General features: G+C 45.1%; 1 protein-coding gene across 2 annotated transcripts in view; it reads right to left on the bottom strand.

The window, feature by feature from the left end:
• The window catches only part of IGSF3 (immunoglobulin superfamily member 3), a 157,751-nt gene that overhangs the window by 86,796 nt on the left and 48,764 nt on the right, over positions 1-22,191 (bottom strand). The gene's annotated exons all lie outside the window — the stretch shown is intronic.

Raw genomic sequence — 22,191 nt, 5'->3', positions numbered from 1 at the left:
CAACTGCACCGCCACCACCCGCTCAATCACCTTGCCCCAAAATGGCAGATTTGAGACTGGGCGAAAGTTGTTCAGAACTTGAGGATCCAAGGAGGGCTTCTTTAAGAGTGGTCTTATCACTGCCTCCTCAAGGGAGGCATTCACCACCGCCCTGATCCCCTCACCCAGTCTCTCTCTGCAGCCCATAATGAGCCAAGATGGGCAAGGATCAAGTAAGCAGGTGGTCGGCCGTACAGATGAAAGCACCTTGTCCACTTCATCAGGAGGAAGAAGCTGGAACCGATCCCACAAAACCGGTTTGCCACAGGCCGCCTCTTGCTCACTAACTGTATCCACAGCGTGCGGAGTAACACACCTGATCAATTCTGATCAATTTCATCCTAATCTGATCAATTTCATCCGCAAAGTGCCTTGCCAAGGCCTCACAGGAGGCCTTAGAATGTTCCAGTGGTTCCGGAGCCACAGGACCGACCAGGCTCCGGACCACTTGGAACAGCCTCCTGGGACAGCACTCTGCAGACGTGATGGAGGCAGCATAATATTCCTTTTTTGCTGCCTTCACCGCCACGTGATAGGCTGAAGATACATCTCTAGCCCGTGTCTGATCGTCTTTGGAGCGAGACTTCCGCCACCGGCGCTCTAGCCGTCTCACCTCCTGTTTCAGAGCTCGTAACCGCGGATTGAACCATGGTGCAGTCCGAGCCCTGTTCAGGGGGAGAGGGTGTTTCGGAGCCACCTGATCTAATGCACCAGTGATTGCGGCATTCCAGCCACCCACCAGGGTCTCGACTGAGTGGCTGTTGGCGTGCCCCAGAGAATCCCCAAGCGCGTTCAGGAATCCATTTGGATCCATAAGACACCTGGGGCGGACCATTTTAATGGGTCCTCCACCCCCGCGGAGGGGTTGTGGAACCGAGAAGTCCAACGTCACCAGATAGTGATCTGACCATGACAAGGGGGTGGTGGATATACCCCCAACTTCCAGATCACTCCCCACTTCTCCAGAAACAAACACAAGGTCTAGTGCATGACCGGCTACATGGGTGGGCCCAGTTAGAATATGGTGCAGCTCCCAGGAGGCCATGGTCTCCATGAAGTCCCGAGGTGCTCCTGTGAGGATGGCCTCTGAATGTACGTTGAAGTCACCCAACACCAATAAGTTAGGGGACTGTACATGCACATCAGAGACCACCTCAAGCACCTCGGCCAGGGAGTCAGTCATGCAGTGGGGTGGACAGTACACGAGCAGAATCCCCAGACTGCCCTTCGGGCCCAACCTCCAGTACGTGCACTCAGCAACCTTGGTCTCCCGGAGAGGAGGTCTGGTGAAGACCAAGGACTCTCGGTAGATAACAGCCACTCCCCCTCCCCGATCCCCAGCCCTCAGCTGCTGTGCATACGAAAATCCAGCTGGACACATGGCTGCAAGGGTTGGAGCAGCAGCCTTGGCCAGCCAGGTCTCCGTAATACATGCCAGGTCTGCACCCTCATCCAGGATCATGTCATGGATGAGGGAGGTTTTCTGGGTAACAGACCTGGCATCGCAGAGCAGCAAACGAAGGCCAGAAGATGGGGTCACGCCTCCCCCAACCATCCTTTGGCTCTGGACAGGCCCGGAGCAGGGGACAGATATTACACATCTCTCCCTTGTTCCCCTTACCTGGCATGGTCTACCCCTAGCGCTCCGCCAGTGCCTGCCACCCAGCTTCAGTATGTTCTGGCCCCCAACACTCCCCCCACTGCCTCCATCAGGTGGACACATGCCCCCTCGCTCCCGCCTATCAGGCAGGCTACCCACCCCTAAAAACGCAACAAAATCCCCCAGAAAAAAAACAAAACAACAACAAAAACCATTAAAAATCCCCTTAAAAATAATGCCAGGCAGGAGTCCACAGGGAGGCCTGGTGGTGGTGGTGGCAGCAGGCCCAGCAGCAGCAGGCATGCCTCTTCCCCGGTGGTGGTGGTGGTGGTGGTGGTGGTGGCGGCGGCTTCCCCTGCAGGCCCTGGCTCTCCCAGGCCACCTCAGCCAAACAGCTTATGTAGCCCTTCCAGGGAGGGGCAGATGGAGCAGCACAGCTGGCTCGGTGCCTGGGGGCCTGGTCCTGCAGGGACTGGCGGTCTGCCATGCAGAAGTCTACAGGGAAGGGCTGGTGGCGGTGGTAGCGGTGGCGGCGGCAGCAGGCCCAGCAGCAGCAGGCACGCCTCTTCCCCGGTGGTGGTGGCTTCTCCTGCAGGCCCTGGCTCTCCACTGATGAGTGCATATTTTAAATTCTTGACTGTGTTTAATAAACTCTCCAGTTATTGAAGAAGCCTGTGCATGTGTGTGTCAGTAGGTCCCCTCTGCCAAACACTCTATTGCCAAGGTTAAAAGGTTCCTTAGCAAATGTGTGTCTTGAGAACTTGTGCAAGTTTGTATATGTGTCTGGAAGAGCACATTCAGTAACAATTTCTTTTTACGAAGTGATACAACAGAAGCCAAGTACAGCAAGAAAAGGGTGTGGAGAAGAAAGAAATCTGGGATGGAAAAACTCCAGGTACCTGGTCACCTGTTATATAATGTGGAGTTCCAGGACTCTGAAATATTATTGCACCTTCCAGACTGAGATGGCTGAACTTGCTTTAATTAAAACCAAACCAAACAAGTAACCTAATGCTAGGACTATTTATGTATAATAACTGCAACAGGAAGCTTACTTCTAGCTGCTGTCCCTCCAAGATGAAAAAGAACAACCAGTATACCTGTGCTACCCTTATGAATATTTCCTAGAAAGAGCCAGGGGATGGGACCAGACCAAACTGGCTTTAGCCTGAGAGAAACTGTGTTGGTAGTTAGCAAGCTATACAGGTGATACTGTATCTGTAGTATGCCAACAGGAAAAGTAAGTATCATTGATCTAATAAATCTTATAAGGTAAAGGTGTCCCCAACCAGTCGTGTCCGATTCTAGGGTGTGGTGCTCATCTCCATTTCTAAGCCGAAGAGCCAGCGCTGTCCAAAGATGCTTCCGTGGTCATGTGGCCGGCATGACTGAACACCGAGGTGCACGGAACGCTGTTACCTTTCCTGCCGAAGCGGTATCTATTTATCTACTTGCAATTTCTTGCTTTCGAGCTGCTAGGTTGGCAGAAGCTGGGACTGAAGACGGGAGCTCACTCCGTCACGCAGCACTCGGGTCTGGAACTGCTGTCCTGCTGACCTTCCGGTCTGCAATTCAGCGTCTTAACCACTAAGCCACCGCGGCCCCCAATAAACCTTATAGTCACAGAAAACTGAAGTGATTTCAAAACCATTCCATGTTCTTTGTAGCTTTATCCACCCACATTATCCATTTTACAGTACATACCTCTCTAAAGTTGTTCTTTTGCTGATGTATATGAACATCTCCCTCCCACATACCCAAGCCTTATAAAATGTTAATCACGTTTCCTGTATGAAGGCCAGGAACTGATATGATGATCCAACTTGTTGGTTATTTAACCCATGTTGAGCCACAGCACCCACCACTTTGCATACCCAACCCCCACTAGGAGGCTGTCATGTCGTACAAACCCAGCGAGCATGGGTTTAGCGAGGGTTAAACAACCCTCACATAACCTATGGTATGTTCTAGGGTTATGTGAGGTTTGTTTATGCAAAATGGCAGCCACATGTGCCCCACATGCACCACAGCCTCACCATGGGTTAAATAACCAATGGTGGGCTGTCATGTCATGTGAACCAGTCCAATGAGTAGTGTCTCCAAGGCCGATTACAAAGATCAGGCAGGTCCAAGACCATTTAGGATTTTAAAGGCCAAGAGGAGCACTTGTCCATCTTCTTTCTCTAAGAGAGACCTCAACTAGTGAATCAACTGAAGCTGATAAAAGGCATTCCTGGAAACCACAGCCATCTGGGTATACAGAAAGAGCAAAAGCAGGAGCATCCCCAAAGCTGCTTACAGGAGGAGCGCAACCCCATCCAGAGTAGGTAACAAAACCTCTCCCAGATCATGAGGTTCTCTAATCAATAGCAGCTCCATCTTCTCTGGATCACCTCTGAAAAAGAATACCATATACCATACTCTTTGTTCCAGAAACTTTACTATAGTCCTAGAGTCTGCATTGCTCAAAATTGTTGCATCAGTTCCTGAAGCTAAGAACTTCTGTCCAGATACCTGGAACAAACCACTGTGCAACAACATCACTGAGATGCTTCATCCAGACAGCAGTTTCCCCCATGGCTTATTCTGTGCTGTGGTGCTAAACTAAAAGTGGATGTAAAAGGTACTAAGCAGCACATGGGCCGCTTTCACAACCATAACCAATGTGGATTCTATCTGCCAGAATCTGCTGGTTACTTGTGTATTTGGACTATGCAGTACAGGGACTGGTATCGACATGGTCTGCAGTGTCAAACACGCTGATTCAGTGTGCCTGACACTAAAAAACAAACAAACCCTCCAACTGGAAGTATCTTAATCCAAACCACAGGAATCCAAAGAGGGACGCAGCTTCCAGAAACGAGGGCTATGGAAGTAGAGGTGAGGAACAGATTTAAGGGATTAGACCTGACAGACAGAGTGCCTGAGGAACTATGGACAGAGGTCCGTAACATTGTTCAGGAGGCAGCAACTCAATCCATCCCAAAGAAAAATAAATGCAAGAAAGCCAAGTGGCTGCTTGAGGAGGCTTTACAAGTAGCTGAGGAAAGAAGGGAAGCAAAAAGCAAGGGAGAAAGAGGAAGATATATCCAACTGAATGCAGAGTTCCAGAGAATAGCAAGGAGAGACAAGGAGGCCTAATTAAATGAACAATGCAAAGAAATCGAAGAAAACAACAGAATGGGAAAGACTAGAGATCTCTTCAAGAAAATCGGAGATCTCAAGGGAACGTTTTGTGCAAAGACAGGCATGATAAAGGACAAAGAAGGCAGGGACCTAACAGAAGCAGATGAGATTAAGAAGAGGTGAAAAGAATACACAGAAGAACTATACAGGAAAGATCTGAATGTCCCTGATAGTGCGCTCACTGAACTTGAGCCGGACATCCTAGAAAGTGAAGTCAAGTGGGCCTTAGGAACCATTACTAACAACAAAGCTAGCAGAGATGACAATATTCCAGCTGAGCTATTTAAAATCCTAAAAGATGATGCTGTTAAAGAGCTGCACTCAATATGCCAACAAATTTGGAACACTCAACAATGGCCACAAGACTGGAAAAGGTCAGTTTACATTCCAGTTCCAAAGGAGGGCAATGCCAAAGAGGGTTCAAACTACCGTACAATTGTGCTCATTTCACATGCCAGCAAAGTGATGCTCAGAATCCTACAAGCTAGGCTTCAGCAGTATGCGAACCGAGAACTACCGGAAGTACAAGCTGGGTTTCGAAGAGGCAGAGGAACTAGAGATCAAATCGCCAACATTCACTGGATCATGGAGAAAGCAAGAGAATTCCAGAAAAATGACTATTTCTGCTTCATTGACTATTCTAAAGCTTTTGATTGTGTGGATCACAACGAACTGTGGCAAATTCTTAAAGAGATGGGAGTACCAGACCACCTTACCTGTCTCCTGAGAAACCTGTATGAGGGTCAAGAAGCAACAGTCAGAACCGGACATGGAACAACCAATTGGTTCAAAATTGGGAAAGGAGTATGACAAGGCTGTATATTGTCGCCCTGCTTATTTAATTTACATGCAGAGTACATCATGAGAAACGCCAGGTTGGATGAATCACAGGTCGGAATTAAGATTGCCGGGAGAATTCTCAACCACCTCAGATACGCAGACGATACCACCCTAATGACAGAAAGCGAAGAGGATCTAAACAGCCTTTTGTTGAGGGTGAAAGTGGAGAGTGCAAAAGCTGGTTTGAAACTCAACATTAAAAAAACGAAGTTCATGGCATCTGGCCACATCACTTCCTGGCATATGGAAAGGGAAGAAATGGAAGCAGTGACAGATTTTATTTTCTTGGGCTCCAAGATCACCGCAGATGGTGATTGTAGCCATGAAATTAAAAGACGCTTGCTCCTTGGGAGGAAAGCTATGGCAAACCTAGACAGCATAGTAAGAAGCAGAGACATCACTTTGCCGACAAAGGTCTGTATAATCAAAGCTATGGTTTTCCCAGTAGCAACGTATGGCTGTGAGAGCAGGGCTATAAGGAAGGCTGAGCGCCGAAGAATCGATGCTTTCAAACTGTGGTGCTGGAGAAGACTCTTACAAGTCCTCTGGACTGCAAGGAGGTCAAATCAGTCAATCCTAAAGGAAATCAACCCTGAGTGCTCATTGGAAGGACAGATACTGAAGCTGAAGCTCAAATATTTTGGCCACTTAATGTGAAGAGAAAACTCTCTGGAAAAGACCCTGATGCTGGGAAAGACTGAAGGCAAAAGGAGAAGGGGATGGCAGAGGATGAGATGGCTAGATAGCATCACCGATGCAACGAATATGAACTTGAGCACGCTCCGGGAGAGAGCGGAGGACAGGAAGGTCTGGCGTGCTATGGTCCATGGGGTTACGAAGAGTCAGACACGACTGAACGACTGAACAACAACAACAAAGGAAGCCATGGGCACGTTCATAAAAGCAAAGCTAATTCCTTATCAGGCCCTATTAAAAATGATCTCACTCTCTCACCCTCTGCCATTAGAAGACTGGGTTGGGGAAAACACCCCAACAATAATTACTATATGGAAAAGGATGATATCAAATCGAAACCCTTTCAGTGAAGAGGGAGACAATATAAGCCATGCAAAATATCCAAGTATACAAAAGTAAATATTTATTCACTAAATTAATAGCAGCTGCAGAACCACAAAATCATTGTGGGGCTTCTCTGTAAGATTTGAAGCAGCTGACAAGTCAGGGGGGAGCATTCTAAGCTTCTTATAGGGCACAGTATTTCCCAGACCTCAATGAGAAATCTTTTCAAAACAGTGGTACCTCTATCTAATCCTATATTATCCCAATGCGGGGTAAGAGAGAGAAGAGCCACGACTAAATTGTGTTTTTTTTAAATGCTCTTCCTAGCCAAAACTGCTGAGAACCAGCAGAGTATAGGCTGGCACTCCCTTGTTTGCACACATAAAACACTCCACCAACTTTGAGAACATTAGGGGAGAAAGGATGCATCATAACACTTTTGTATCCTACTGACCTAATCAGGTTCCACCCCCTCTTACTCAGGAGACTGGAAAAAGGTTTTTACAACAGACAAATGCATTTTACTGACAGTGTAGAGAATGACAAAACCTCTGTTAATACTATAGTTGTAGTGGGGAAGGCTTCCATTGAAATGGTCTGCAGCCATACTGCTTTATGCTGCTATCCTGTCCGATCTCATAAGCTTTTAGCTCAAGAACAGCACTTTGGGCTTTCTTGAAGATCCACTATCAGTCTATTCTAGAAAGTGAGATAGGTGGCTCCTTTTTTGATCTCCTAATAACTATGACTGATCTTTCAGCCAAAACCAAGCATGCAAAATTGGATGGCTTAAGAAAATGTACTGAAGCATTGATTCAATTTAGTTGTAAAGCAGTCCTCTCCACCCCACCCCCATCTCCATCCCAAGAGGTTTATGAAACTAGATTCTCCCTGTTATGTTTTCACTGGATAGGGCAAACATATCACAAAAGGTGTTAATTGCTAATATTGCAAACCTATGAGCAAAGGTGCCAAAACCTAACCTTTGGAGACTAGAGTCCTTGTTACTTTACAGTGAACTGTTAAATAGAGGTGCTCTCTCTTCTTGTGTGCTTGTGATGAAAACAGGGAACTCACAACATTTTGCAGGGAGCACCATTCCCCTCTCAAGTACTCAAGAGTCATGTTGGCTTTTGTTCAGTAGTTACACACTATTTAACTGAACACTCGCTTCTTCACTCTCGCTGTGGGATTAGTCAGAAACGTATAGTACAAAAACCAATGCGTTTCCACCAACTATAGCATCCATTCATCCATACTTTTCCTTCCCTTACCTCCTGTTGTTATTTTAACATTGCATTTTAACATGGACCTAGCTGTCCACATATATATAGATTTCATTCCTCAGGTCTCTTTCACCTGAAGAGAAGTTCTTTTGAGAAATGGCCACATTAGGGCAGGCACTATGATTCTGAGAGGTCCCAGCATCTATTGCCCCTCTGCCTTGCTACATTATTTACTAGCTTTTACTTCCAAACACCCCTTCATGGATCACTGCCTTGTTGTGGCGAAGGGGCTTGCGTAACTCGGTGAAGCCATAAGCTATGCCTTGCAGGGCCACCCAAGACGGACAGGTCATGGCAGAGAGTTCTGACAAAATGTGTTCCACTGGAGAAGGAAATGGCAACCCACTCCAGTATTCTTGCCAAGAAAACCCCATGGAACGTATCACAAGGCTAAAAGAGATGACGCCGGAAGATGAGCCCCTCAGGTCGGAAGGTGTCCAATATACTACTGAGGAAGAGCAGAGGGAATTTCCAAGTAGCACCAGAAAGAGTGAAGCAGCTGGGCCAAAGCCGAAACGACACTCAGCTGTGGATGTGTCTGGTGGTGAAAAGAAAATCTGATGCTGTAAAGAACAATATTGTTTAGGAACCTGGAATGTAAGATCAATGAATCAAGGTAAGCTGGAGGTGGTCAAACATGAGATGGCAAGATTGAACATCGACATCTTGGGAATCAGCAAACTAAATTCGACAAGCATGGGCGAATTTAATTCAGGTGACCATTACATCTACTACTGTGGGCAAGAATCCCTTAGAAGAAATGAAGTAGCACTCATAGTCAACAAAAGGGTGGGAAAAGCAGTACTGGGGTACAATCTCAAAAACAATAGAATGATCTCAGTACGAAACCAAGGCAAACCATTCAACATCACAGTAATTCAAGTCTATGCCCCAACCACTGAGGCCAAAGAAGCTGAGGTTGATCGGTTCTATGAAGACCTACAACACCTTCTAGAACTAACACCAAAAAAAAGATGTCCTCTTCATCATAGGGGATTGGAATGCTAAAGTAGGAAGACAAGAAATCACCGGGATAACAGGCAAGCATGGCCTTGGTGTACAAAATGAAGCAGGACAAAGGCTAATAGAGTTTTGCCAAGAGAACACGCTGATCATAGCAAACACTCTTTTCCAACAGCACAAGAGGCGACTCTACACATGGACATCACCAGATGGTCAATATCGAAATCAGACTGATTATGTACTTTGCAGCCAAAGATGAAGAAGCTCCATACAGTCAGTAAAAACAAGACCTGGAGCAGGCTGTGGCTCAGATCATGAGCTTCTTATTGCAAAATTTCAGCTTAAATTGAAGAACGTAGGGAAAACCACTAAACCATTCAGGTATGACCTAAATCATATCCCTTATGAATATACAGTGGAGGTGATGAATAGATTTAAGGGATTAGACCTGATAGACAGAGTGCCTGAGGAACTATGGGCAGAGGTCCATAACACTGTTCAGGAGGCAGCAATCCATCCCAAAGAAAAAGACATGCAAGAAAGCAAAGGGGCTGTCTGAGGAGGCTTTACAAGTAGCTGAGGAAAGAAGGGGAGCGAAAAGCAAGGGAGAAAGGGGAAGATATATCCAACTGAATGCAGAGTTCCAGAGAATAGCAAGGAGAGACAAGGAGGCCTTCTTAAATGAACAATGCAAAGAAATTGAGGAAAACAACAGAATGGGAAAGACTAGAGATCTCTTCAAGAAAATCGGAGATCTCAAGGGAACGTTTTGTGCAAAGACGGGCATGATAAAGGACAAAGAAGGCAGGGACCTAACAAAAGCAGATGAGATTAAGAAGAAGTGGAAAGAATACACAGAAGAACTATACAGGAAAGATCTGAATGTCCCTGATAGCCATGATAGTGCGCTCACTGAACTTGAGCTGGACATCCTCGAGAGTGAAGTCAAGTGGGCCTTAGGAAGCATTACTAACAACAAAGCTAGCAGAGATGACAGTATTCCAGCTGAGCTATTTAAAATCCTAAAAGATGATGCTGTTAAAGTGCTGCACTCAATATGCCAACAAATTTGGAACACTCAACAGTGGCCACAAGACTGGAAAAGGTCAGTTTACATTCCAGTTCCAAAGAAGGGCAATGCCAAAGAGTGTTCAAACTACTGTACAATTGTGCTCATTTCACATGCCAGCAAGGGGATGCTCAAAATCCTACAAGCTAGGCTTCAGCAGTATGCGAACCGAGAACTACCGGAAGTACAAGCTGGGTTTCGAAGAGGCAGAGGAGCTAGAGATCAAATCGCCAACATTCACTGGATCATGGAGAAAGCAAGAGAGTTCCAGAAAAGCATCTACTTCTGCTTCATTGACTACGCTACAGCCTTTGATTGTGTGGATCACAACAAACTGTGGTACCTGTCTCCTGAGAAACCTGTACGAGGGACAAGAAGCAACAGTCAGAACCAGACATGGAACAACCGATTGGTTCAAAATTGGGAAAGGAGTACGACAAGGCTGTATATTGTCGCCCTGCTTATTGAATTTATATGCAGAGTACATCATGAGAAACGCAGGGTTGGATGAATCACAGGTTGGAATTAAGGTTGCTGGGAGAATTCTCAACCACCTCAGATACGCAGACGATACCACCCTAATGACAGAAAGCGAAGAGGATCTTAACAGCCTCTTGTTGAGGGTGAAAGTGGAGAGTGCAAAAACTGGTTTGAAACACAACATTAAAAAAATGAAGATCATGGCATCTGGCCCCATCGCTTCCTGGCATATGGAAGGGGAAGAAATGGAAGCAGTGACAGATTTTACTTTCTTGGGCTCCAAGATCACCGCAGACGGTGATTGTAGCCATGAAATTAAAAGACGCTTGCTCCTTGGGAGGAAAGCTATGGCAAACCTAGACAGCATAGTAAGAAGTAGAGACATCACCTTGCCGACAAAGGTTCGTATAATCAAAGCTATGGTTTTCCCAGTAGCAACGTATGGCTGTGAGAGCTGGACTGTAAAGACGGCTGAGTGCCGAAGAACTGATGCTTCCGAACTGTGGTGCTGGAGAAGACTCTTACGAGTCCCCTGGACTGCAAGGAGGTCAAATCAGTCAATCCTAAAGGAAATCAACCCTGAGTGCTCATTGGAAGGACAGATACTGAAGCTGAAGCTCAAATATTTTGGCCACCTAATGCGAAGAGAAAACTCTCTGGAAAAGACCTTGATGCTGGGAAAGATTGAAGGCAAAAAGGAGAAGGGGATGGCAGAGGATGAGATGGCTAGATAGCATCACCGATGCAATGAATATGAACTTGAGCACTCTCCTAGAGAGAGCGGAGGACAGGAAGGCCTGGTGTGCCATGGTCCATGGGGTCACGAAGAGTCGGACACGACTTAACGACTGGACAACAACAACAACTTCCAAACAACACAGAGTTAGAACAAAATAAGTTCTCTGAGTTACTCTGAGACTGATGAAAGCAAATTTGCATCACATCTCTCAAGTGAGACACTTAACTCACACTGTTCTAGGCCACTTGGTCTGACAGCCTGTCTCTCCACACACACACATTCCTTGCTGTGATGAACAGGGATGAACTCCAGTTGGGAGATGCACTTCCTTCATAATCAACCGCCTGCACACCTCCATGATCTTTCCTGCTCTGAAGCCAAAGGCACTTCAGAGCTACAGGACTTCTTGAGTAGGAAAGTAACACTTCTTTACTGCCAGCCAGACTCAATGCACTTATTTTCATTCACCTCAGGGGTGCACAACCTCTTTGCCCTAAGGGCTGCACATGTGCGCACACACCGCCGCCCTGCACATGCATACACACTTCCACCTACATACACTCTTCCCCCCCCCCAATATATAAATCTATAGCATGGACCGAAACTGGTTAAACATGTGAGTGAGACAGATCCTGAGCTATATATACACCAAGTCAGTCAATTGCAGGCTTCTAATTAAATATATTTTTATCAAATGGTTCAAGGTAAAGTGAGTGAAAGAAATAAGTGGTTACATTTAAAATAAAACAAATGTATTCTAACTCAGAGGTACCTAACTTGTTTGGACCTGTGGGCACCCTTGGGAATTTGAGAAACTGCTGTGGGCACCACCACAAAATGGCTCCCATGGTGGATGTGGCTAATCATGTGGACCTGGCTAATCAAAAGTGAGCTAAAGAGGTGATGGTGGGGGAGAGAAATAGCAAGACCAGGGGCTGGGAGAGAGGGGGAAATAGCAAGGCAAAGGGGTAGAGGGCAGAGAAAGACCAAGGCTAGAAGCTAGAAAGGGAGAGAAAGAAGACTGCCCTAACGTTTTCCAAGGTTTTTCTTAAAACAATTTTCTTTAGGGGGCAGGGAGGAGAGAACTTTGTGGGCGCCACTGGAGGTCCCCGCAGGTGCCATGGCTCATTATTAACAAGGGCTGGCCAAGTCTCTGCATACTGTAACAGAAAGTTGGGAGTGTATTCCTCAGGCACTTCAGAGGCAGCCCCTAGTGCAGGGACCTTTTCTGCTCAAAGGGCTGCACTGGCACTCAGGAACCATGCCAGGGGCTGCAGGCCAGTAGTGAGCAAGGCTACCTCAACTCACTCTCTCTGATACATACATGCACATGCACACATCAACTATTTATGCACACAGGCCCGGTTCACATGACACCCCAGGCTCACGATGGGTTGTTTAACCCCCCGTGAGCTGTGCCACATACCGGGAACCATTTTGAATATGCAACCTCTGATCGGGGCATTGTCATGCCACCATGGGATATTTGAGGGTTAAACAATGCTTGCATAACCCATAGTTTGTTGTAGGGTTATGTGAGGGTTGTTTAACTCAAATATCCCATGGTGACTGGATTCACATGATGCAGCAACCCCCCAATCACCCCAATCAGGGGTTGGATATTCAAAACAGTGCTGGGCATGTGCCATGGCTCACTGGAAGTTAAATACCCCATGGTGAGCCTGGCGTGTCATGTGAACTGAGTCACACTATCAGAGCAGCTGCCTCTTTGCCCCTGCTGTGGGGGTTGAGTAAAGCCTTTGGGAACCATGGCTTCAAAGCACATGAGACACCTTGAGTGGATGGCTCCCAATGGAGCCACCTTTGCTCACCACTCACCCTTCCACTCCAAAAGACAAGGGACATTGGAGCCTTTGGGGAACACCACTTTAAGTTGCAGGACCTTGAGATGCTAGCTCCCAATGGAGCTAGCTTGCCTCTCCCCTCGCCCTTCCCTGAGAGACATGTCTTGGGGATAGGAAAGGGCCTCCATCAGGGTCTTGACAGGCTGATGGGAAGGCCTTGAAGATTCCCTATCCCTAGTGATAGTGCAGGCTGTGGCTGGGGCTTGAAGCTCAGAGATTTCTCGCCGGCTCAGACCCCTGGATGCCAGTCTGCAGATCCCTGGGCGTCGAGTTGGGCGAGCTCGTGGTTTTCCTCCACCTGCCAACCCGTCGCACTCTTCTTCCTCGCAAGGAGAGAACAAGGGGTTGGCAGGTGGCAGGAGTCCCATGCCACCTGCCAACCTCCATTCTCTCCTTGCAAGGAAGAAGAGAACGAGAGGTTGGTGGGTGGCGATGGGGAGTCTGGAGGCCACCATTTTGCTCAAAAAGGTGTCTAATCTTTCTGCAAATACCTATTTTAATTGTTTGTTTATTGCATTTATATCCTGCGATTTTTCCTCCAAGGAACCCCAGATGGTGCACATAATCTTCCTCCTGTCCATTTTATCCTCACAACAACAACAACCATGTGAGGTAGGTTGGGCTGAGAGTCTGTGACTGGCCCAAAATCACCCAGTGAGCTTCAATGGCTGAGTGGGGACTGGAACCCAGATCTCCTGGCTCCCAGTCCAACACTCTAACCACTACACCACACTGGCTCTATTTTGCACAAATGGCGGCCATAAATGGGGCCATTTACACAAAATTACCGTCATAAACAGTCTAATTTACACAAAAAATTGCTGGCATAAATGGCAGCCAGTGGTTCAGCGAGCAGCACGTGAGGTGGTAGTGGTGGTGGGTGAGTTCCGCCACCCCTACCTATCCCCTGCCCTAGAGGAACTGGGGAGAGACTAGTTGTGCATGGAAGACAAGACCTTCGGCAAACAATTACAGAGCTATTACATCTATGCACCCCTAGTAGATGAATAAAACTTTATTCTCATAAACTGGACCACCATCATCCCTGGGAAATAACCTGCTTGCCTGAGCTGCTGGACTAGGTCACAAAGATACATAATGCCACATAAGCCCTCTTCAGGCATTCCCACCCATGCAATTTGAAGTGTGCAGAGGGGGAGAGCAGGGCTGGACCCACCCTGCCATTATGTTTCCCCAATAATCACACCCCTTCACGCTTTGTGGGGAAAGAATGTCTGTCTGTAGGCTGTCCCTATGTCCCTGAGTGATCTCAATCACGGGGAGAACTGCTGCAAACACATTAGGCTCCCTTTTACAAATAACCCCCAACGCTGGGCCAGTTTAGGGTAGCAGGGAGCCTGATGGTGGGGGCAAAGCCAGAGGGTAGAGCCCCAGTCTCCTCCTCCCTCCACACAATTACATGTAGGGGAACATCCAAACAGGGCTAGAATCATGTGATATTTGGGAACATCCAAAGAGGGCTAGAATCACGTGACGAGCAGCAAAGATGTACAATCAATTTCAGTACAGCCCTTTTTGAAACCTTGACTTGTTGTGAAACAGGCTGAATGATTTCCTTCTCACAAGAAGATATACAAGCCATCTCGTGATCCCTGTATTTCTATGCAAGCCACTGACCTTTAACAGTCACGGGTATAAATGGCACAGAACTTTTCAAAGTGCTCTTCTGGTCACAGACACAAACAAGCCTGTCCTTAACCACTTGACCCAATTATGTGCTGTATATTTTTATTTATATTATCTTTATCTCATGTGATTAAGACTGGAGGGTCTTTGTATCTGGTTTACCATCAGACTTCAGCATTTCCCCGAATTATAAACAGCTTTTAAAAAGACGTTATTCAGTATAGGAAACATAAGCAAAGCTGACTAATTTGCTAAATAGAGAGAAAATGAGCAAAGTATATACAGGAACAAAAACAACAACCAAACTGACCTTTAAAATAGCAGTTTGCTATGAACAAGACGAGTTTTTTGTTAGTTTATATGATAGGATTTATAAAACAAGAGTTTCCTTTAATCTGCCTGCAAAATTAACAGGAGCAATACATCAGAGTCAGACAGCTGGTGTCCTATGGCAACTAATTTAGCCTGTTGAGGTTTCTTTGCATCCTTAACACAGATTCTAGGATCAACAGTGCTTCAGTTTAACAGAAACGTTAAAGCACTTACAAATTTACCCACACACCAAAAAGCATGGGAATTATAAATTGTCCTATGCCTTAATTTCCATATCCTGTAAACTCTAAACACATTCTACTGTGTTCCATATTGTGCTTACTGACAAAGTAGCCTCTATGCAACCACACCTCCCTTGGATTTTCAGCTCCAATCTTCTTCTTCTGAAACTTGAAGAAACACTGAAGCTGGAGTCAGTGTTATGCCAAACTTTAATAGGAGATATATATGCCTTTACGTTCTAAATTCATAATTCTGACAGTCTTCTTCTCTTAAACTGCAGGGTGCAACCCTGAACATGTTAAATGGAAAGTAAAACCACCAAACTACTTGAGCTTATCAGAACATCAGACTGGCTCTGTCCTGCTTGTAAATGCTAAAGATGTAATTAATTATTTTTAAAACAGAGCTAACTTGTTTAAAAGGCCAATCTTATGCACGGCTTGTCATAAATGCAGAACTTACCTCCTCCTATCTCTTGTGACTTATGTGTTGCCTCATGCTGAAATAGACACATGATCCACCACCAGTCTTGTGACCCTCTCTGTATTCTCCATCTATCAACCTTGTTGCCCGCCATGCCATCACTGCCATGCATGACATTGCCCCTAACCCAAATGAAAGCATACAGGGAAAGCAGAAGGGTGCAGCGTCCTGAGCTTTAGTGTACCCCCAACTTGCAGAAGAGGAGGCTTAATGCTGAAAGACCAAGGGAAAAGTGTGGGTGCATGGAGGCTATGTTGTAAGTGAAGTATTATGAGGGGGCACAAAATAAGTTGCAAAACACGGGATGCCTGCCCTTCAATGCAAATGGATAGATTGCAATAACCCAGCCACTCCTCATGAGAATTTTCTGAAATTTGGTCAAATTATATCCTCAGCATCTAGATTGCTCATATTTCCTACCAATAAAATTGTCTTGATTCTATAATGAATAGAATTTTTAGGCTTTATAATGATAGAAGGCTGAGAAGTCACTCACCTTAACTACAGCAGGTTCATAATTATTGCATTGTCTCTGTAGCATCCACCACTTGGTTTTTACATTGATACACTTTGCAAGCGTGCCTGATTTATGTATAACTTGATCATATACATATCTGCTCAGAAGAAAGTCCCACTGAGTTCAAAGGACTTACTTCCTAATACATATTCACAGGACTGCAGCTTTAGTCCCTGATCTCAATCCTTTTAGTTAGCCCCATTTAATGAGGTTTACAGGTACGTGACTCTCTCATATGGGATTGTAAGATACATGTTTGAACCATTGCTCCAACCATCTTCTGAATGCAGTCTATTTTGAGTGTTACAAGGAAAACGTTACAAATGCTAGTTTGTAATAGAACTAAAAAGTGGTTCCATCATGCACGTCGCCTTGTGAGCTTCGGCTATAGGGCGACCCAAAAAATAAATGCACACATACATATTGTTTCTACAGCCCCAAATGTTGCAATTCCACAAATCAGGTCTCAGGCAAGACAGGTTTTAAATCTTTTCTTTGAAAGGTTTTCCTACTTAAAATTACAACTGTAATGAAGCCTGCAGGCTTAAATACCAAGAACATATGCAATTCCCATTTAAATGCAGTAGTTAACCAGGAGAGTTCAAATCTTCCCTTAAAATAAGATTCAGAACCTTTTAGCAGCAGATGCCTTAAGAAACCATGTACTCCAAGAAGAAACCAGAACCAGAAAAGTATCACAAGTATGCCGCACTGTATTTCTATTATTATTATTATTATTATTATTTTGGTCAAAACTTCAAACATTGTATAAGGAACTTCTTCCAAAACAACTGAATGCAGGAGCCAAATTATATGAATAGAATTCGACTGAACTTCAGTGAGAAGTTTAAAACTGTAATGCTTCAGTAGCACTTGTGCAAGAAGTCATTAGAAATCTGATTGTTGGAAGTATCATTAGGAAGTTGCCAGTTATTGTTCAGTGCTTTAAAGCCTGCACTAAAGAAATTCAGATTAGGAACCAGAGAAAACCACATCTACTGCTACTGGATCCAATAAGTAAACAGAATACACATTTAGCTGATTTGTGGTACTCCACTCTGGGTGCAGTGTTTGGGTGTTGTTGCAGTCCTTTAATCAATGACATAGCAAGAAAAAGAAGGTTGGACCCAGTGGCAGGTAATGCGAACAAGGAAAAGGAAAATATCCTGCTCCATTGAAAGTGGCAATCAGATTCCATGTGGCTTCCAAAAGCTGTTCTAAAAGCTGTTTCATATGTAACCTCCCCACCTCGCCCCCAAACAGAAAAGATTAGTCTTATTAGACAAAACAGCATTTATGTGGTAATGTAAAAATGGTGGAATGAGAGCTGTTGGGCTAAGGATGCGTATCAGGCTCTGAACATTTCTCAGACGCTATTTTCCCATTTTTAAAACTTTTTTTTTAAACGACTCTGAACTTGATTCTTTAAAAAAAAAAAAAGACAAGTAAAAGTATTCAATACTTTGAGAGAGATCAAAAAGATTTACATCACAACTAGTATTGAAGGTTGACATAGCACCTTCTATAGCCTTGGAGGTAGTCCCCTAAGAGGTACTACAAGGCTGCACATCGTGGCACATAAGTGAGCCATGCTATGCAGCCTTCTAGTACATCAAAAGAGGTTGCCCCTAACAGACAGAAAAAGTATGATATGAAAGTTAAAAGTCAGACAACAGCTGCCAAGTTAAAAGTTAGGCAACCACTGCCAAAGAGGGAAGATACCACAGGGATCTCTTACTCCGCTGTAGGTGTTTCCATTATTCTCAGTAATGTCTTGCCCATCCCACAAAAGCAGACATTACATTGGACTCCCCATAGACAATTTAATAACCAATGCCAAAGAAAAATTAATACAGTTAAGCCCACTAAAAATAAATAATCTCTGAAGGAATATTGTCAGCTGGAGGCTGCTTGTTGACTTATAATAATTCCCTATGGCCCCAATAAATCCTCTTAAACCTGTATCAGATAAAGACCGTAAAACTGTTATCATCCTAAGCTCACTGGACAGCTACAGCAAGATGGAAAACATCTTCTGGTGCTTCTCAACACCAAAGGGCAGCTCACTGCTAATAATTCAGGTCATGGCTTCTGAACATCATCTAAGGTGGCACAACCAAACAAAAAGGATTTGCTCTAGCATTTAATATGGCAAGATTTGTAGGGCTGTAAGCCACTTGTGCAACTCATCTAGAGCATTTACCCCCATAGGCACTTTTTCTGCAGTGCACCTGTTCTATGCTTGTGGGGCAGTACAGACTGGATTACATAGTTTGCTCTGGACTGGAGAGTAGCTGTTTAGTGGTGGACAGAGGGGTCTGCCTAAGGCTGAAAGCTGGACTAAATGGCTGCCTTTGTGGCCTTTTCAAATCTATGGTTTTACAAGGACAGGGTTTTTTTTAATGAAGACAGGAGGGAGGAGGAAGGGTACAACCGTCTAAAAAGATGTAACGCTGGCAGATTCTCCTATCTAAACAAGAGGGAGGGGGAGAGAGAGAGAGAATGTCAGGTTATGAAAGGTCCTAACAATTCAGTAGCACACTGAGAAAGGTTTAGCCTGTAGCCCCCTTGCTTAATCTATATGCTTTCAGTCCTTCTACTTCATCTCAAAAACCTCCACGTTTAAAATTTCTTGCCATTCATTTGGATGTCACCAGGTTCCTCAAGGCTAGAATTAGAACACCACAGGGATCCTTAATGAATAATGAACAAGTGCAATTTTATCACACCTCCAAATCATTAGGCTTTCTTCTGCAAACCATAAATCCTCTGTGTGGGGTAGAAAGCTCTGAACCAGCGATAAAGAAAGTAGATGTAGTCCCTGTATGTTTTGCTGTCCATGGTAAATAACATGGAGAGGGGAAGTAAGGTAGGCTTGTAACTAGCCAGTAAGCTACCAGCCTGTGTGGAGTAAAAATCACCTTAAGGTAGGGAGGCTTTTGAACATTGGAAGAAGTCTCTTTCTTTCTTTCTTTCTTTCTTTCTTTCTTTCTTTCTTTCAGGACACATTCTGCCAGGTTCCTTGTGCAGCTGACAGAATATTTAAATGAACCAACCAAATAGGTGTGTGCGTGTGTGCGCGCGCACATGTGAATTCGCTCTCTCTCTCTCTCACACACACACACACACACACGATGGAGGGACAATTTCATGCCCAGAACCTATGTCCCTGCCAATACAGTTGTGTTAAATGTTCTCCAAGAACTGTAGGAGCCATAAATGTTTAAATAGCTCTTGTATATTTAAGAATGTGTAAAGGGTATCCAACTAGTATAAGTATGTTAAGGAAGGTGGGCTGCTACAGATTTGTTGGCTAGTAACTTTTATATCCTTATTTGCAAGGCTAGGACTCTGGTGCTGCAGGAAAAACCTGTGCAGTTTTTCACCTTGTGGTGAGCAATGTGCAGGATTGGGGCTTGACATACCAGTGGAAAAACTTGGTTTTTTACTTGTTTGTAGTAGCATGCCATAACTGGATTGTCATGCTAACAGATGCACATCAGACAGCTTGCAGTGAATTAAAAGCTGGTACCTGGAGGCTGTTCCAGTATCCTCTCATCATACTCCTAATGAGGTTGTGAACAGGTTCTAAGGCAGCGAAAAAGATGCTAAATGCTTTCCAAAATGGTTTCTGACTAAATGTATTAGCAGTAGTCATAAAGGAAAGCTTCTGTGGACCAAATAGAGCACTGTTGGTAATCAAAGAACAGAAACAGTCAGGTGGTTTTATAATAGGAGTTGCCCATTGCCTCCTGTAAGGAGCCATCATTTACAGCATACAGTTTGCATGGAGAAGGTCTGAGGTCCAAGCCCAGACATCTTCAGTTCATGACATCTCAGGTCCAGGGCTTGTACATGACACTAGGCTAAATGGACTGATGGTCTCCCACAATAGAAAGCAGTTATATATGTTTATATGGCTAGACCTTTGTTCTTGCCTGCAACCCCCTTGGGAATAGGGGTAGACTCACTCAGTACATCACAGTTGCCAGAATAAAACTCTGGCATCAGCTGCGCTGACAGCTCTGTCCTCAAATGCAGCAGGCAAAGCAAGAGAAAGTGAGCTTGTCCCACAGGGAAAAAGAATTTCGAAGAGAGTGTGGAGTGGGGGAATAAAGATGAGAGAAGCAAAGTATACTAAAGCGTCCTCAGAGAAACAGCAGGGGAATGGCAAAGATGTGAAATGGGAAATTTTCACTGGTAATAAAATAATGGCCTCTTTCCATTATAGGGTTTCTCAGAGCTGCATCTGGCTGAAGCTACAGGGACCACATTCTGCTTTCAGAGTTCACTGAGCAATTGCTAAGGCAGGGGATGGGTGCCATATGTTACCAGCTGCGCTTACAGTTATCACTTTCCCCACTTAATGCTGGGAGACTGTTCGGAGGCACAGAGGCAGAGAACCCTGCACAGCTCTGCCCTCTCTTCTCACCCAGACAGCCCATTATTCCTACTGACAGAAACTGCAACAGGACCTATCAGAAAGCTGAAAGAGGTCCCCAAGCAGCCTCATGTACCAAAGGGCTGCCAAACCATGGCAGCTGCTCATCGAGAAGGGGAAGGAAGATGCATTAGAGACAAATGCTTCACTGGCCTTTCCACAGTCTGTGGGCTGCAGGCTTTATTGCTGATGATATCTGCCATTTTAAATTGCCACAATGCCCCTGAGCAATGGTATGCTACCACCAGGGATGCTTGATGAATCCATCCAGGAGGTCAAGTCTACCAAGCTTTTAGCAGCTCAGCCCCCCAGACTCTGGCTCACTTGTTCACAACTTGTGTCGAGTCGGGCCAGCTCACAGATCTTTGCTGGCTTTTTTCCTGTAAAAAATGTAATTTACACACGTTGCAGCTGCAATTTCTGTAAGTTATGCAATTTTTGGCTGGAATTTGCATAACTTGCATAAATGGCAGGCATAAATATGCCTAACTTGCACAAATTGCGAATGGAAGTTAGGCATATTAAAAATTCCCACAAATGCAGGGGGGCTTGGGGAAATCAGGCGAGGAAAGAAAGGGCTGCATTTCCCTGCAATAGCCACTCCTAGCTACCGCTGCCCACTAGAAGGCAGAAGGCGCCCACCTGGAGGACACATTGCTGAGGGGCCCCTCAAACCTGGAGCCAGCCCTGCTAGAGGTAGAGTTCAAATTCTGCTGCTTGTGCAAACAGCTCCTTGCATCAAGATACTTTTCAAGCTCCAAGAGGTAGTTTTGGAGACTTCAGACATGCATTATACTCATCCATGCTTTATTATTTTTTTCTCTGCTCTCTCTATCTGGATATCGGGGGGGGGGGGGAATCAAAAACATGTGCTTTTGATTGGGTCATTGTCAATAACGCCAGGAACAGTAAGGAGTCAGGGGATGAGAAAGGATGGCTATTTGAATAATCGAGGTCTCGGTTAAGAGATGGTGCTTCAGCATCAAAACTTCCTCTGTGAGTAGCACTATGTGCTTTGCTCCTCAGGTATCATGGCAGCTTGTTTAAAGGAGGAGAAGTGAGAGGGGTCATGGAAGAAGATTGCCAAATTATACAATACAAAATCAAGCATATAACTGCAAATCTGACAATACCAGATGGCATACTTTATCAAAAGGTGAATAACTGAGCCTGTTTTGTTTAGAACAGCTGAACAACAAGTGATGGCATAAAGTATGTAAACTAACAAGCAGAAGAGAGAATGCAGCCTGAGGTCACACTCTTCCTTCACAGAATGGCAGCAAATCGTCTTAATTGAAGTAGTATATCATTTAAGCAGAAACAGCAACTCTCCACCCTTCCAGTCATCTTCTACATAATGTACCATTACCTGCAAATTCACTGCTACATGACAAATCAAGATAAGAGCAGAATTTAAAAAACAGACAGACACACAAGTTTGGCAGGGTCACAAAACATGCT

The sequence above is a fragment of the Heloderma suspectum genome, chromosome 3 (genome assembly GCF_057233095.1).
Source record: "Heloderma suspectum isolate Gila_16-S chromosome 3, 16-S_ref, whole genome shotgun sequence".
NCBI lineage: Eukaryota > Metazoa > Chordata > Lepidosauria > Squamata > Helodermatidae > Heloderma > Heloderma suspectum.
Note: the sequence above shows the minus strand (reverse complement) of the source record. Positions and strands in the feature narration are given on the sequence as shown.